The sequence below is a fragment of the Lynx canadensis genome, chromosome B3, assembly GCF_007474595.2.
Source record: "Lynx canadensis isolate LIC74 chromosome B3, mLynCan4.pri.v2, whole genome shotgun sequence".
Taxonomy (NCBI): domain Eukaryota; kingdom Metazoa; phylum Chordata; class Mammalia; order Carnivora; family Felidae; genus Lynx; species Lynx canadensis.
The window spans coordinates 140,808,521-140,824,247 of NC_044308.2; positions in this window are offsets into that span (position 1 = coordinate 140,808,521).

The window sequence follows — 15,727 nt, forward strand, 5'->3', positions numbered from 1 at the left end:
GTATTACCTTTTCCCACCTGGAGGGAGGCTTGTGGACCCCAGCCCCATCTGCCCTTTCCGGTATCTGAGTAGTAAAGTCTCAGAATGAAGGAAATGTATACTTTTACTAGGTTACTCATCAGTAGTGTGCCGGCAGGAGGCAATAATGGCCATCCAAGCACTATCTGTCCACTCCCCGAATGGTTATCTATTGACCTACATACATCATGCTAAGTGCTTTCCGGAGATGAATTAGGCACAAGTTTTAGAGCTTAATCAGGTAGAGGAATCAAACAGTGATGTGATTTGGATCAAGCAATGAAATAATACAGGAAAAGAACAAGGTTGGAGACCGGGAAATCACAGAGTTACTCACCGGTATTTATAAACAGGAGATAAGAGGGAGGAGTCTACATCATTTAGGACGTAACGCCATAAAATTCGCCAGTGACGTCGTAGGCACGCAGGTTTCTTGGCTGGGTGACTGGGGTGGGGGGTGGCGGGGACCTTCACAGACATCAGAAAGCCAGGAGGAGAAGATCTGGGGAGAGGGGATGAGGTTTTGGGCTTGCTGAATTGTCGGCATCTGGAGACGTCGGGTGACGGGAAAGGCTTCTGGGCCCGGCAGGCTGGCAGCTGAGACCCCAGAAATCGCGTCACCGGCTAAGCCAGCCAGCGAGTGCCTCCCAGCCAACGCTCTAGTGGGGAGCTGTCTGGAGAGAGACCGGACCGTGGTACGGTGAGGAGGATGTCAAAAGCTACACCAGAGAATGTGGATTTCGAGCAGGTGGAAGGTACGAGCCAGCAAGGGCAGACACGAAAGAGGTTTTGTCACCCATTCGCCAAGGGCCGTGGGGCAACGAGACCAGACGCGGCTGCACAAAAACGCAGAGAATTTGAGAATTCATGCCACAGACAAGAAGAGTCTGTTAAGGCCCGGGGCAGGCAGCCCGGAGTTACAGGTCAGACAGGACTCCCAGGTGGGGTGGAGGGGTGGAGGGGTGGAGGGGTGGAGGGGACTGCCCCTCGCCAACCGACGGCAGGTGGGGTCAGACACATACCTACAGCGACGCCCTGCATCAGGGGCAAAGACGTCGCCAAGGAAGAGCCGTGGCGTCTGGGTCCAAATGTCCCAAGCTGGGCTCCTGGGGGGATCCCTATGACCCAGACCCATTTTGAGTACCCACCCTGTGGTACACGTGTGACCCAAAACCCAGCGTCGCTATGGTCCTCCTCCTGGGGGCCAGGCCCATCCTATGCTGTGGAGTCCTCCCCCACAACCCAGGCCACCTGGACTGCTCCTTTCATTTGCCTCGTGAGGAATCCAAGGGACAGAGAAGGAAGGGACTTGCCCAGTTCTCACTGCGGGGACCCAGCAGATGCTTTGGAGTTAGAAGTAGGGGGTGAAATGAGTTATCATGTCTTTAAAAGAAAACTTTTAATGTTTATTTATCTATTTTGAGAGAGAGAGTGCGAGCCGGGAAGGGGCAGAGAGAGAGAATCCCAAGGAGGCTCTGTGCTGCCCGCTTCAAAGCCTGATGCGAGGCTCGATCCCATGAACCGTGAGATCATGACTGAGCCGGAAGCAAGAGTCAGATGCTTAGCCGACTGAGCCACCCGGGCGCCCCCATGAGTCATTATTTCTAAAGTGCTCACAGAACAAATATCTGGTCAATTAAAACTCAGTTGGGACTCCCAGACCCAAGTTTGCTCTGTTAAGTACGTGGGCTGGTTCCCACGTACTAGCAATGGTGTGTAAGAGGCACCTGGCTGTTTTCCACACATGGCATGGCCCGTTATTTCCTCGTGAATATGACGGAAACCACAGTCATGACGCCTACCATCCATCAGGGCAAATGTAAAATCAAGACCTCTCTGCTCGCAGGGCCCAGTCTAGTTGTGTCTGTGACCACGTGACGAGACCAAGGAGTGCAGTGGAAATCTCCACTGGCCCAAACTCTCAAAAACACATTAAAAGGATCGTACACCATATGACCAAGTGGGATTTCACCCCAGGGAGAAAGGATGAGTCAACATCTATAATCAATCAACGTCACATGAATAGAATGGAGGGTAAAGACCATATGATCCTCTCAATAGACACAGAAACAGCATTTGACAAAATACAACATCCTTTCATGATAAAAGCCCTCCTCAACAAACTGGGTATGGAAAGGATGTACCTCGATATAATAAAAGCCATGTATGACAAGCTCACAGCTGACCTCACACCCAGCAGCAAAAGGTCGGATGCATTTATTCTAAGAGCAGGAAAGGCAGGATGCCCACTCTTGTCACTTCTATTCAACACGGTACTGGGAGTCCTAGACAGAGCAATCGGGCAGGACAAAGAAATAAAAGGCATCTAAATCGGAAAGGAAGAAGTAAAATCGTCTTTATTAGGAGATGATATGCTCTTATATATAGAAAATCCTAAAGTTACCACCACCAAACTGTTGGAACTAGCCAAAGAATTCAGTAAAGTTATAGGATATAAAAATCAAGGTACAGAAATTGGTTGAGATTCTATACACAAATGACAAGATATCTGAAAACGAAGCAAAGAAAACTATTCCATTCAACACCAGAACAATAAAATACTTTGGAATAAATGTAACCAAGGAAGTGAAAGATCCTTTCTGTTCCATTGCAATACAATGAAAACTATATGACTGACGAAAGATGTTGAAGAAGACGCAAATGGGAAGATAGCCCATGTTCATGGATCAGAAGAATTAATATCGTTAAAATGTCCATAGCAGGCAAAGGCATCCATAGACTCAATACAATTCCCGTAAAAATTCCAGATGCCCCAAATTTCTCCTCGAAAGAGACCTCATGAAAAGTTACTGGCCCATCACAGACACCCTCCAGATGACCCTGCAGCCATGACTACTGCCCTGCTCGGCCCACGGAGAGCACTGTGGGGACAGCATCCAGAATACACTGCCCACATGGGGAGATGTCCACAGCAGTGGAGTCCCCAAGAGCAACAATGATGGGAGCAGGCCAGGGAGAAGGACACGTGAATGACTGTCTTTGGGCTGGAATGTTCCCTGCAGGGAAGGGACTGTGTCCCCTGCAGGCTCCTCTGAGCCTGCTCCTGGGCCTGGCAGGTGGCAGGTGCCCAGCGAGCATATGTGGTGGGGGCAGGAGGAAGGAGTGGGTGGAGGAAGGTTTGCGGGGGGATTGGCGGGGTGGGGAGGCAAGGAGTTCCGTAGAGAAGAGCAGATAGATTCCAGGCAAGAGGACCCAGATCTCTGGCATCGGAGGGTCCGGGGGTGGCTGCTTCTGTGACCCTTAGGGTGGGAAAGCCCCTGCCCAGTTTCGACATGGGGCTTGGTCTGACTCCCTCAGGCTGAGCCAGGTGGCTCTCCTGGCTCCCCTGGGCATCCTGTCCCACAACCCCAACCTCAAGGTGCTACTTTCCTGCTGGTTTTCTGCCTCCCCCACCAGGCTGGGGCCGCCATGGGTGCAGGGGCACAGGGGTGGGCCCATGGGGTGGGGGTGGGGGCAGTTCAGTACCATTTGTGAGAGGAATGAATAGGTTTTCCCGGAAGTTAGGGGGATGGGGGCTTGGGGTGCGGCTGGATGAAGAGGGGGAAGGAGTGGGGCTTCCTCCTTCTCTGCCCCCCACAGGCCTCCTGAGTCCCGAGTGTCTGGGTCCCAGCGAGGAAGCCAGCAGACAGCGACGTCCTGACTGCCGGGAGCGGTGACTCAGCCGCCATCTGTTATTGAATGGGAAGATGACAAACCGATTGGCGTGCTCCCCCCACCCTTCTCTTTAATATGGCAAATCGAAAAATGTGCCTTTCTCGATCTATATTTTAATGATTCTGACTTGCTCGCTCTTGCTTCTCTTAATTCAGCGGTGAATAAAGCTGTGATTGGCCCAGGACTCCCTACTGGGGCTTCTTTTGATTCTGCTCAGGGGGGTTGGGGCTTTTTTTTAGGGGGTAGGAGGGTTTGGCCAGGTTAGACCCCTCCTGACTGTCGCTGGGAGGGACCAGTTCAATCCCACAGTGGCTCTTTGAATCACCAAGAAACGGGGCCTGGGAAAGCCCTCTCCCACCCCAGCCCACTTCAAAGAGGACAGGCCACGGTGGCCGGTGACAAGCCAGCCCTGCAGCGTGAATGAAGCCGGAGGCTGCACTGTCCCAGGCTGGCTATTCCGCTGACCCTGCGCAGCCCCCTCCTTCCCCGGGCGGATCCCTGAGCTCACCTGCTGCGAGGTCCTGAGACTGGGGACTGCAGTCGGGGGTCTCGTGCATAGATTTTCTAGCTGTGGGACACCATGTTCCGATGTTTAAGAGCAAATCCTGCCTCCGCCACTCACTCCTCATGTGACCTGAGCAGTTCCCCATGCGTGGACAGGCCTTCGGCTGGGGTCGTGAACGGGGAAGAGAGCGCCCCCCCCCACCCCTTCCTCACAAAGCCCTGAGGAGCTCTGCCTGGGCCCCAGGGGAGGGAAGCGCCCAGGAGAGGCCAGCTGTGGCCCGGTATTGTCACACTCTTCCTGTTGTACACTCTTCCACTGGGCTCTGTGACCGGGAGAGCCCCTCCCGCGCTGGGCCCATCTCTGATCCCCGAGCCCCAAGCAAACTGCAGTAGCTTCCGGCTCGGGAGGCTACTGAGAACATGGGTTCAGAGTGTAACCAGGGTGTGGATCCGTTTATCAGCTGCGTGACCTGGGGCGAGACGGCCCTCCGAGACTCAGTTTCCCGATCTGTTCTGCCGGGCCGAACCACCCATTCACCACGGGCAGGAGTCGATGATACCATGCAGGGCTCAGCAAACCAAAAGTCAGTTAAGAGACTGCTGGGTTTTCCTCGTCGGTGACAAGTTTGGCCCAACTGCCCTGGGTCCCCACCCTGCTACACCTGTGGAGCCACCGGACCCCTGCCTGGACAGAGGGCTCATTGGGGCGGTGGGGGGAGGGTTGGGGGGGGGGGGCCTGCGATCTGGCCACGTGCTCTGCCTCAGTCCAAAAGCCACGCTCACGTGACCATCGGCAGTGGATTGATGAAATTAAGCACAGATGGCTACTTTGTTGTTGTTCTTTGAACTGACAGCTGCTGGTATAAAAATAAATTAAATTAAATTTCACATAAGTCAGACTTTTTTGTATTTTTTTTTTAAATGATCTAAGTTTTTTTTTTCTGTTGTTGTCGTTAAATTGTTTTCTTTCTTTTTACCATGCAGAGGCAGAGAAAACTCCAGGGCGGCAGAAAGAAGAATCACAAGGAGAGCGCTCCAGTGTGACCCCCAGATTTGGAGAAAGGTCTCCTCTATCCTGCCCACAGCCCCACACCCTTCACAGCTTTAAAACCCACTGGAGCTGCAAGGTTAAAAAAAAAAAAAAAAAGTCTTGGCACCTTTGTCTTAAGAGCCACAGGCCAGTGAGTCAAACAGGACTGGGTTTGAATCCAGATTTAGCCACCTGCTATCCATGTGCCCTCGGGCAAGCCATTCAACTTCTCCGCACCCCCCCCCTTCTCCCAATCCCATCCAGCTGAGGGGTAGTGACAATGCCTCCCAGGAAGGCACCTACGGCCTCAGCAGTTCTTGGCGTGTTATTAGTTGCACACCCTTGAGTAAATAGAAAATCTTTCCTCGTGGAAGGAGTATTGTGAAGAGAAAAGCCACCGTCCGTGGAAAGAAACCCCCAGCCCCACCCGTCTCCAGCTGGCGCTCGAAACCCACCAGCTCAACCCCTCCCTCTCCCTTCCCCACATCACATCCTGTGCTCTGGGTGTGCGGGCACAGCCGTGGGCCTGCACAGAAGTAGGGGGGCTTGGCCTGGGTCTGGAGCAGACGGCCCTCCATCCCAGGCTCTGGGGTCTCCCTTCCCCTTCCCGTGGCTTCCTTCTTGGACAGCCTGCTCCGGGCCCCAGCTGACTGGTCCGGGGGTGAGCGTCTGGCCCAGGCAGACCGATCCCTGGGGCAGGCCTTTCCCTGGGGTTTTTCTACAAGAGGGAAGGTGGGGAGAATCGTAGTGTTGGCTAAGCCTTGAACCTTCGGCAAAGGTAGTCTGAAGACAGAGAGGATGAGAGATGGGGAGTCAATCCCGGGGGGCCTTTCAGACCCCGGGCCATTCTTTCCCGCTTCTCTACTATATCCTGACCCTTCCCACAAGGCAGCTGGTCAACCGGGCTGTGGCCTTTTTCTGCCCGAGCAGCTGGGTGGCTGTCATTAGGACCAAAACGCCCCGTTCATCTTGCCCTGACCAGTGGAGGAGAGGATCTGCGTCGTCGATGAGAAGAGAAGGCAGAGCCCTGAAGGCCAGCGAAGGGCTGAGATGCTCGGAAGAGACCCATTATGACAGGGAGTATGACAGCTTCCTGGCAGAGGCAGTGCTAGAACTGAGGCGGGCAAGCCAGAGTGGCCTTGGACATGCACAGACAGGGAAGGGACTTCCATGCTGAAAGAGCCCGTGAGCAACAGTGGCGGGGGGGGAGGGGAGGGTGGGGATCGAGGGCAAGATAGGCATGGTGTCGTGTGCATGGTAGAAAGAGGAACAGGGGAAGTAGTGCTAGGGAGGTGGGCAGGGTCAGATCATAAAAGGCCTAAGTGCCACACTAAAGGGTAAACATTTGTCTATAATCAGGGATGGCAAGAATGTGCGTGCACACACACACACACACACACACACACTGCTCTTCCCTCTAGCCCCTGGCAGGCACTTCTAACTGACCCCACTTTTCCTCCCCACTAAGGTGGGACATGGTAGCTTCAGAACCCTTCCGAAGGATTGATGCTCCGGGCTGACTAGAAGTACAAATGGGGTAAAAATCCATTTGCCATCCCTGCTGCCCACGACGGGGAAGCTACCGCATGGTGCACCCCCAGCCCAGGCCCCCCAGGGCAGCGACGCGGTCCTATCTGGACGTGAGCAGGGCACCCCCGGCTGCTGGGGCGAGGATGGGGGGAAAGCCAGGGAAGAGACTGGAAGACCAGGCTATAGCAATAAACCAACGAACAGCGACCGTGGGTGCAGTGACAGAGACGGAGGAGAAGGCAGGCAGGACAGACGCTCAAGGACCCGGCCGCAGGTGGACAGGAAGGGAAGAAGTTGTGGGCGCGTCCAAGTTCACGCCTGGGGCCTGGAGGCGGGACTGGGCTTGGGCAGATCACAGCTTTGCAGTGAACCTCTGACCCCTCCTGGGGCTGCCTCCCCACCCCCGCCCCGGAGCTAGGGCTCAAGCTCCGCACTTCCTGGGCAGGCTTCTCAGCTCCCCTCCAGGAGGGCCCCAGGGCTGCCCACAGAGTACACGAAAATGAGCACAGGAAGGCCTGAAGTTGGCAAGGAAAGCGAGGTCACCTGCTCCCAGGAAACACCTTTCTGAGAATCCAAAGGCACGGGCAGGGCACACGAGCCGACCCTTTCGTCAGTCACTGCAGGCTTTGGACCAGACCCTGCCCTTCCCTGGGCCTCCGACCGCCGTCCAGAAAAACAGAGGAAATGAACAAGACCAGTGACTTCTCTAAGTTTGCTTTTTTTTAACCAGCCCTTTACTCAAATTCCATACCCCCCCCCTTTAAGTATATAGAAAGGGATCCCACTAAATGTCACACTCCATCTCTGTTCTAGTGACAGGTGACAACGAATCACCTTGGTTGTCAGTAGCTCCCTGTCCTGAGGGCAGAGCTGTGTCCCCGACGGTGGACAGAAAGAAATCAGTGAGGACTGCTGAGTCCCAAGGGTAGGGGATGGCCCAGCCCTATTCTGATGGAGCACCAAGGATCACGGGTCCCCTGGACTGTGGCCACCTGTGGGATTAAAGCGCTGAGCCCCCAATCCTGTGGCCCAAGCGTGGCCTGGGGAAGGGGCACAGGCCTCCTCCTCGGGCAGCAACAGACCCCCATCCTCCAGCGGACGGACAGCATGACACAGGCTACCCCAGGAGGGAGCACAGTGCTCAGAGCCACATCCTGTCCAACTGGGTGGGGAGCAACAACGAACAGGCACCCTTTCCGGATGCCTGCGCTCCGGGCTTGATCAGCTCTGCAGGGAGAGGAGCGGAGTCTAGGGGGGACCCTGTAGACATCCGGTCGATGGGGCAACGTATGCCATTTCGTTGGAAAATGACACCGCATGAGAATTTGTGGAGTGCTTCTTACCAGTTTTATGCAGAGCAGGAAACAGAAATCGCTCTTGCCGGAGAAATGTGAGAGAGTGTTCCTGAATCTCACGCCTGCCCACCTGCCCCCGTAAGGTGCCCTCCAGATCCCAAGTGCCCGATGGGAACCCACAGGCCCAGAGAATTTCTGAGAACCGCCCTCCACACCCCAAAGTCCATTCTCAGGGCGCCCTCAAAAGAACCCCGGACTCAAAGCCAGAAAAACCAGGGTTCCTGGGCCCCGCGATGACGCATAATACGGTAGTTCCTTCTCACCAGCCAGTCCGATAGAACTTTCTGCGGTATCGACTTATTCTACACTGTGCTGTCCAGGAGCGAAGTCACTAGCCACAGGTGCCTGTTACACAGTGGCAAGGTGGCTAACACAACTGAGGACCTGAACTTTTTAAATTTTATGGAATTTTAATGGAAATAGCCACTTGGGGCTACCATAGTGGCAACCAAGCTTCAAATTCTGAGCCTCAGTTTTCTTTTTTTTTTTAAGTTTATTTATTTTGAGAGGGAGCATGAGTGAGGGACGGAGGGGCAGAGAGAGAGAGAGAGAGAGAGAGAGGGAATCCCAAGCAGGCTCCATGCTATCAGCTCAGAGCCCAATGCGGGGGCTTGAACTCACAAACCGTGAGATCATGACCTGAACTGATGTTGGACACTCAACCGACTGGGCCACCCAGATGCCCCCTGAGCCTCTGTTTTCTAATCTGTGAAACGGGACTAGGAGTCCCCACCTCCTGGGGGATTTGAGGGATGAAATGAGATGTGTGGATACAAAGGGACTTCATGAGCTAAGAACCAGGGAAGAAACAAAGGATTCCATTCAGCAACCTTCGGTTCATTGCTTTTATCCTCACGAGTCCCTCTGAAGCCCCAGGCACTGGGCTGGAGCCCTGGGGGGTGCAGGGCATGAGCTTGCCACGCAGTGGGAGTCAGGCTCTGAAGGTACAGTCACCCCAGTGCGTGCTGTGATGACGCTAAGGACAGTCTGGTCAGCCAGTGGCAAGGATGTGGGTTTGTCTTTCTCGAAGAGCTGCCCAGGTGGCCACAGATAGACGTCTTGGGTGGCACCTTTGCTCACCCCATGACATTAGCGCTGCCCCCGGGCTCCCAACTGTGGACCGCTGGGACCCAACTCTTGAGGTTTCTGCTGATGGAGCGCAGGGCTCTCCTGATTCTGATGACAGCACATCGTGCGGCAGGAATCGTCCCCAAATGGATCCCTTCTCTCGGGCAACTGACAGGTCAGATCACTTGCTTTCCAATGCAGGCGATTTTATTTTTCCATTGATAGGGAGAGGACAGAAGGGTGGAGCAAAGTTCTGCCGACTCTCTGTGGATCCCAGGTTGAGCACTGGATTTGCCCCCTCTCGACTTGGTTTCCCAATTTGAAAACGATGGAGGTTGGGCCAGGTGACCTTCACGGTGTATGACAGCTGTGACTTTCCCCAATTCTGAAAAAAAAAAAAAGTCCGTATAATGACAACGATGATGGTGGTGACGGTGAAGAGCCGCAGCCGCTACCGATTTAGGGATGTTTCCTTGTCGCGAGACGCTGGGCTAACGTGTCAATCCGTGTTAATCCCTCGTCGGTGAGGTGGGGATTATTACCTTCATTTTTTGCTTTTAACTTTTTGTAATTTTTTTTTTTTTTAAGAGAGAGAGAGAGAGCACACAGGAGCAGGGAGGGGCAGAGAGAGGGAGACGCAGAATCTGAAGCGGGCTCCAGGCTCCGAGCTGCCAGCACAGAGCCCGACGCGGGGCTCGAACTCACGAACCGCGAGATCATAACCTGAGCCCAAGTCGGACGCTTAACCGACTGAGCCACCCAGGCGCCCCGGGCTGATTACCTTCCTTTTGTGGATGATGCAGGCAAGGCTCGGAGAGGGAAGTGGCATGGCCCGAACTCACAGAGCCCACCAATGCCGGAGCTGGTGTGACGACCCCAGACCCCTCTCCTGCACGGCTCACAGTCTGAGTACCTGAAACACCGTGTCCCTCCCTGCCTCACAGGGTTGGGAGACCCGGGAGCATATCACGTCTGGGGTCTCAAACATCAAGCCTACAGGCATCACGTGATCCCGTCCCCTCACTTAAAAGGTGGGGACCACGCCCTCGAGAACGGAAGGAACTGACTTGGGTCCCGGCGTGTGGTGGCACATCTTCCTGAGAGCTAGCTCCGAGAAGATCCGAGAAAGGTCTCTGCCACCTGAGAGGGGCTCCTTGCTGATGTGTGGAAGAAGCCCCAGGAATGGACAGACGGACTGACCTAGACGGGCTGCCGCTAGCTAAGCAGACTTAGCCAAGGCTCTTCGGTGCTCTCCGTCTGGCTCCCATCTGAAGATGGGGTGACCACGGACGGCCCCCTCCCGCCACGGGGACGGTGGATGTGCTGTTGGCACAGGAACACGGCTCCAGGCTCTGCTCTGGGTGCACAGTGGGTGCTCCGGGGCGCTGCAGCCCAGGGACTCACAGCCCCGGTCCTCCCCGTGGAGCACAGGTGTTCTGAAAGCCTGCAAGTCCTGGTCAGGTGAGAGGGCCGTCCGGCCGCCAAAAAGCCGGGCCCTCGGGAAGGACACGGAGCTGGGGACGCGCGGCCCAGGCCCCTCCGTCCATAGGGTCCGTCCTCAGGGCTGAGTCCCCAGCCGCGTGGCCATCCAGGAGCCTGGCAGCCGCCCATCCCAGTAGCACCAAGAGAAGACGATTTCAAGTAAATTAAAAACAAGCATGTGTGTTTCTCCTTTGCCCATCTGCGGCGGTTTCTCGAAGCACCAGCTCGTGGAGTGGGGGGAAGGAACAAGGCGGAAGTAGAAAGGCTCTTGGAGGAGCTGGAAAAATTAGCAATTAGGAGGGAAAATCGTAATGAGAAAATGAGCCTTAATAAGGCAAACACAATACTGCGGCAGCTTTTCTCTTGCTCCCTCGCCGAAAACAAGCGGTGACTTCATGTCTGGGTTTCTCTGCTTTCCCGCGGCAGAGCCAACTGGGAAAGAGCCGGAGAAAAATGTCTCCATTGTCCCTAGACGGGGTCCCTGGCATCCAGGAGAGAGGAGGCTCGCCTAACTGTGATGATGAACAGGACAGTCCGTGGCGGCCTCTCGTGGGACACCTGCTCTGCTCTCGGCCCCGTGGCCGTGTGCACATGCTCCATTAAGTCAGGGCGGGCTGGGTTATGATGTGGGAACAGCCCAAGCCCTCAGTGGCTTAGCTCAGCCAAATGGACTTACTCACTATCTGACACAGGTTGCCAGGGAGCTAGGTGAGCACAGTCCTCAGGGACGGAGAGTAGCCAGAGGGTCCACCCGCCTGCGTGCCTCTGTGGTTGTCCTCATTGGGGGTGGGGGGAGGGAGTCCCTCCCTGGTTCTTCTAACAGTTTTCACTGGAAAGGACACTTATCACTTACACTCACATTTTATTAGCCAAGGCAATTCACTTGGCCACACCTAACTTCAAGGGGGCAGGGAACTACATTCCTAATCAACGCAAAGGAAGATCTAGAAAACCCATGACCGGCCCTCATGACTTCCACACACGTGTTCTCTAACCGTTTCCCTGGCAGGGGGACAGTCTATACTAATGCTGCTATCCACACCTCACAGGTAAGGCAGCCCCAGGGACAGGGTGTGTGCCCAGCTCACTCACTCGCCCGTGTGTTCATCCAGCCTTGATCACTTACACATTCATTCAACAACCAATCAATCTTGGCTTGTCAGTTTCCCGTAATTCATTCAACATTCAGCCAACATCGCTTGAGGACGAGCACAGCGCTGGGCACTGAATCAACAAAACACACAGACCCTGGGGCCCCCTGGGCGGCTCAGTCGGCTAAGCGTCTGACTCCTGGTCTCGGCTGCAGTCACGTTCTCACGGTTGTGAGATCGAGCCCCTGCGTCGGGCTCTGCGATGACGGTGCGGAGCCTGCTTGGGATTCTCTCTCTCTCCCCCTCTCTCTCTGCCCCTCCCCAATGTCTCCCTGTCTCCCTCAAAATAAATAAATAAACACGTAAAGAAACAGACACGCAGACGCGGGCGTCGTGGACCTCACATTCTCAGGGGAGACAGACAACCAAGAAAGCAGGTATGTAAACAAGAGAAAGATTCCGAAGCCGAAGGACATTATGAGAAGCGTGAGATCAGCCCGACGAATGAATGGGTGCACACGTGAGTGAAGCAATGTTCTCCAGCTGGACCTGTCCAGACCCAGCTTGAGGGCTGAAAGGCAACGAGAGAAGGACTTCGGAATCAGAAATCAGGTTGTGGGTTCCAGCCCGGTCATTTTCTGGAGGTAAGGTCTCGGGTAAATTACTTAATCTCTGTGGGCCTCGGTTTCCCCATCTTTACAAAGAGGATGAGGAAGCTTGCCGTCGAGGGCCTCACGTGTTTGGAGAGTTGCTATCAAGTGTCACGGGCAGTAAACGTGCCAGTGCACGTTCAGCAGGTGGCGGCTGGCGCTAATAACGGCCACCCACCGAACGCAGGTCAGGGGAAAGGAGAGGGGTCGTGGGGTCACTCAGATGCAAAGAAAACCGCGCGCAGAAGCCTGGGGGAGTGGGGGTTGGGCTCGGCGCCTGCCCAGACGCCGTTTTCCGGCCTGTGAAGTGGGGAGTTTGGGTTTTCCTGGGTCTCAACTCCGCCATCTCTGGCCCATGAGTTAATACCGTTAAGGGCCAGCAGACAGACACCCTCAAAACGGAAACAGCTGTCTCTTTTATAAATATTGATGTTGATCGCTATCATTGCCCCTTGCAGTGTATAACTTCCCCGGTCTGTCTGCAGATGCTGGAAGCCACTAGCAGTGACATCGTGGGAAGCTGTACATGGCTGGTGGCCCTGCTGTGGGTCTCTAATCACCTCCAGAGGCCTGGTCTAGGGACGCCCCGAGTTCTCACCTGGGGGCATCGGCACCATCTGGGAACTCGGTCCCAGGGCACCCGCAGGGCGCCTGAGCGCCTGGGAAGATCGGGAACGGCGCCCACTCGTGGTGGGGATTCCCACCCGGCGGCCGTCCTGGAGGGGGTGTGCTGGCGGCTCGTGAGGGCCTCCCTGAGCTTTTGTAGCGCGTCCAGGACGGGCGTTCCTATGGGACAGAGCCCGTGCCCGCCACCGCCCCGCTGTGGCTGTCTTTGGCTCCGTGTCCTCTGCCCCCACGCCCTGCTCCGTATGCAGGCAGGTGATCGTGGGGCCCTGTCTTCAGGAGGGCAGAAGATGCCCACTCCAAGGCCAAGTGGCCGAGAAGTCACTTCAGGTGCCACCGCCCCTCACCCCCCCCCCCCCCGGATGATCTTGGGCAAGTCACTTCCTCTCATCAGCAACATGGGGTGAGCGGACGGACAGATCCTACCGGCCCCGTCACCCTGGGGAGAGGTCAGGCTGGCCGTCACACACGTGGGGGCTCGAGGACGCGACCCCTGGAAGGCGGCCTGAAGCCCCCAGCCCCTCCGTACACGGTGGACGGGCAGCACCTGGGACACGCTGTTTGGCCTCTGTGTGCCCGTTGCCTCTCCCATCTGGCTTTTCAAGCATCGGACCGGCTCGCAGGGCACCAGCACCAAACATGCTGCGGGTGGAAGGCTCCTCGCTGCCAACGATCACAAGAGGGGCGCATGAAGGCCCGGCGTCGCCGTGCGTTTCCGGCCCTCCCACAGCCAAGCCCGTCCTTCCAGCCCGGAAGGGCCAGAGCGAGGGAAACAGCTGGGCTGCCTGTGCGTGTGCCTTAATGGGAGTTATAATTTCTCCGGCTCTCCATCCAGAAACGGGAGCGATGTACATAATTTATGGGGGTCTGGGTCTGCGCAGCCGGGCTGGGCGCCCGCTTGCTCACAGTTGAACGGATGTAGGAGAATTGGAAAAGCACCCCGAGGGGGGCCTGCTGGGAGCTGCCGCTCTCACCTGACTCCTCAGCCCCGCTCCTTGGGAAGCTGAGCATCGGGGGCTGAAGGAGAAACCCGGAGCTGACGCCTCCCTGGGCCCCAGGTTCTGGGCGCAGCAGGGGGAAAAGGGATCCGCGGGTTACATTATTGGGTGGCTTTTATAGCTCTGAGTCACAGCCCAGCTGAAGAGGGGGCGTGTCATGGGGTCCTCTCGTTTGCCCTCAGTCCTGATGCCAACCTGGGTGTTTTTAATCCCAGCGGCTCCCACGGGAAGAGCAGCAGTATGAGGGCAAGGGTCCCTGTCTGGCTGGTTAGCTGCTGTGGCCTCAGCATCTAGAATGGGGCTTGGCTCACAAGGGGTGCTCAGTACGTGGTTGTTGAATGCCCAAGTGAGCTCAGATCTCAGCAGACATGAGGGGTTGGTGTGGCCGAGTTGGCGAGAGACAGGTCTGAATTTGAATCCAAATTCCACCACTGACTGGCCGTGGGGCCTTGCACAACTTAAATCTCCTCCTAAACCCTCTGTGCTTCCGTTTCCTTCCCTGCAAAATGGGGATGACGGGGTTATTCTCCTGGGACCCTCCTGGGGCGTCTCCGAGTTGGGCACAGGGGCCAGGGGAGCAGCAGACACGGCTGGCATGGCAACCATGAATCAACGTGGAGCTCGGGAAACCATCCCGTAGACCAGTGGTTCCCAACAGGAGGAGAGTTTACCCCGCCCCCCCCCCCCCCGGGGACATTCGGCCACGTCTGGAGACGTTACACGCCGCCGGCATGTAATGGACTGAGGCCAGGGTTGCGGCTGAACCCTCTACAACGCGCAAGGCAGCCCCCCACAAGAAAGGATTACCTGGTCCGAGATGTCCATAGCGCTGAGGTTGAGAGACCCCGGACTAGGCCAAGGGGGTGCTCAGAGCCTCAGATTTTCCACCTGAAAAGAGGGAGGAGGACGAGGGCATCGCAACGTGGGTGGACCCACACCAAGTAGGAGCCTTCCAAGGAGGCCCCCAACCCTGCCACGGCCCAGAGGGCAGGGGGAGGAAGAGGGAGCCAGGAGCAACGGAGGCCTCGCAGGGGAGGTATGCTCCCTTGAGCTGCTGAGTGAGCAGTGGTGCTCCAGGGTGGGGCTCCGCTCACATAAGCCCGCACAGGAAGGCAGGAACTCTGGCAGCCCTGACTGACCGCAAGTAACCGTGTCGCAGTTGAAGAACTTTCCGGCATTTCTGCTTTAATCGTACCTCTGACGGCCAACCGCGGGCCTTGCCTCCTACCAGGTGCAAAACAAACCAGGTTTCCTTAGACGGACTCTGCCCCCAGAAGGCCCAGGAGGGAGCAGGTGAGCTCTGCACAATGTGACCGAGAGCTCGGATATCGAGACTGAGCGGCACCAGCATCCCAAACCACCCCCCAGGGTTCTAGAGCCACCAACTCTGAGGTTCAGGAAATCGCCCCGAGGTTCCAGAACCGTCCACCAGGATTCTAGAGCCAATGGCTCTGGAGTCCCAGAACTGTCTGCCGTGGTATTTTGGTTCTCTAGAGCCATACCCAGGGGTTCAAGAAGGCAAAGACTCAGGAGCAACACATTCTGTGACTCTGGAAGCCCGGGCTTTAGTGTTCCACCTCTTGCTCGGGGACCCCGTCCACACTGCGCTGAACCATCACAGAGAACGAGGGTTTTCAAGCTGACAGTTCCGGCTGGCCTGCAGCCGCATGGCTGGCCCAGTGCTAAAAGCAGGGTGTCCTGA